General features: G+C 40.8%; 1 non-coding gene across 1 annotated transcript; it reads left to right on the top strand.

The window, feature by feature from the left end:
- Positions 1-335: 335 nt before the first annotated feature.
- trnat-ugu lies at positions 336-408 on the top strand. Its single transcript has one exon. It is a non-coding gene; the product is annotated as a tRNA-Thr (tRNA).
- Positions 409-2,318: the final 1,910 nt, after the last annotated feature.

The following is a 2,318-nucleotide window of genomic DNA, read 5'->3' as shown; positions in this document are numbered from 1 at the left end:
ACAGAATGTTATCATAAATGATATCTTCGGGCAATGACAGCCACTGTTTTTAAGGGGTGAGCTGCAGTGAAGGGTTGGCGCCAATAAAGTGTCGTTCAACTGGTCTGGTTCCAAATCCTGCGCTGGAATTAAAGACAAACTTTGAAATTGCTCAGTGCCTTGACTTCAAAAGCGAGAATGTAAGAAAGTACGTTCCTATAGAGTGTTATGAAATGTCGGAATGACTGGGAAATGTTGCTGGGAAACATAAAATTATAGACAGTTACAGCAAAGAAAGAACGTTATCCTATTCCTCGTTCCACTAGGAGACTTGCTGCGATAGCAAACTGATAGTTGACTCCATAGCTCAGTGGTTAGAGCACTGGTCTTGTAAACCAGGGGTCGTGAGTTCAATTCTCACTGGGGCCTATAGTTTAAATTTGCGAGTTTTGGTAGCAAGGTCACCTTAAAAAGATATCGGAAAGTCATGTGAATGGCCAACAAGATGGCAGATGGAATATAATGTAGGCAGCTGCGAACAGGTTCACTTGATTGTAATAATTAGAACAACAGAATGCTTTTGAAAGGTGAGAAATTTATAAGTTCAGAGAGAACTGGTTGTGCTCGTACAAGGTACGTAGAAAGTTAGCATGCAGGGCCAGCAAGAAATTAGGAAGGTCAATGGCATGTTGGCCTTTATTACAAGGGGATTGGAGAGCAAGAATAAAGAAGTCTTGTGACAGGGTTTTGGTGAGGCTGCATCTAGAATCCCGTGTGCTGTTTTCATCTCCACATTTATAAAAGGAAGTACTGGCAGTGGAGAAGGTGCAGGGAAGGTTCACTAAATTGGTCTCTGGAACGAGGTGGCTGTCCTATGATGAGAGGCTGAATAAATTGGGCTTTTATTCTTTGGAGTTTAGAAGAATGAAAGACAATCTCATTGAAACCTGTAAAATTCTGAGAGGGCTTGATAGAGTGGACACAGAGAGATTGTTTCCCCTGGTTGGGGAATCTAAAACACTGGGATACAGTCTCTGGGTAAAGGGCAAATAATTTAGGACTGAGATGAGGAGAAATTACTTCACCCAAAGGGTTGTGAATCTCTGAATTCTCTACCCAGAGGGTTGTGGATGCTCCATCATTGAATCCATTTAAGGCTGGGATGGACAGATGTTTGGTCTCTCGGGGAATTAAGGGACATGCAGAATGGGCAGGATAATGGAGTTGAAGCTGAAGATCAGCCATGATTGAATTGAATGATGGAACAAGCTCAGACAAGCTCAAACCTACTCCTGCTCCTATTTCGTTTGTTCATGATAAAGACAATAATTCATGTTATAATAAAAACAGAAAGTGCTGGAAGTTCTCAACAGGTCTGACAGCAAATATGAAGGGAGAAACAGGGTTTAGGTTTCGAGTTTAATATGATTGTATTTCAAACGATAAATTGGCTGCTAGTTACATTTTGCACAATATCGAGACAAGGAATGGAACCCAAGCGGTGAAAGCCCAGAATCTGAACCATTAGGGTGTTTCTACAGCATACTCTTTGAACGAAATTAGCTTCCAACTGAAGGTTTAATGGTTTAAGACCACCTAGGATCAAGTAGACTCCCTCTCTCCCCGCTTCTACTTATATTACCAGTACAATTCTGCTTTGTGTCCTTTGGCTACAAGGAAATATTGTCCAAACTTTGCCAGTTCTGCTGTTATTCAATAAGTTCCCACACAAATAGATTTATGAATATTCATTTAAAATAAATCGAGAAAATGGAACACAAATGTGCATGACATCCAACCTATTAGAAAGATTGGGCAATAAACTACGAATAGAAATTGATTCCCTGATTGCATATACCGAACTGGAACCCACCATCACACCGCATGCATCCACTGTCTGTTTAAATGTTGCACAGTGAATATTTCAATCTTCCTCCGCTGTGAAACGTATGGGCACTGAATCAATAAGTAGTCTCCACTTAAATAAACACAGAAAGCGTCAATCTCCTCCTTCAACTTTTACACCTGTTGTTACTCTCTGTACCATTTACCATTAAGATATATAATGAAATTGAATAAAGTTTGCAGTAGTAAAAACGTGCTTGCCCCTCAGTAACTGAACCACATTGACACACACAGACATATACACCGAGAGCGACAGCGGGCAAGGGTTTGTCTCTAAGGAGAGGCAAACTCTCAGGAAAAAGGATGCCACTAATTAACTCAGCTTTGTTCCAATATTGACTGCAGATTCTGTGAATGCTTATAGATAAACAGGAAAGAAGGAACACAGAAGTGAAGCAGGAAAAACAGACGGGAGTGTCCGGAAGGTTCTGACT

Source organism: Carcharodon carcharias, chromosome 21 (genome assembly GCF_017639515.1).
Source record: "Carcharodon carcharias isolate sCarCar2 chromosome 21, sCarCar2.pri, whole genome shotgun sequence".
Classification (NCBI taxonomy): Eukaryota; Metazoa; Chordata; class Chondrichthyes; order Lamniformes; family Lamnidae; genus Carcharodon; species Carcharodon carcharias.
The sequence above is the reverse complement of the archived record's forward strand: the minus strand, read 5'-3'. Positions and strand labels throughout refer to the sequence as shown.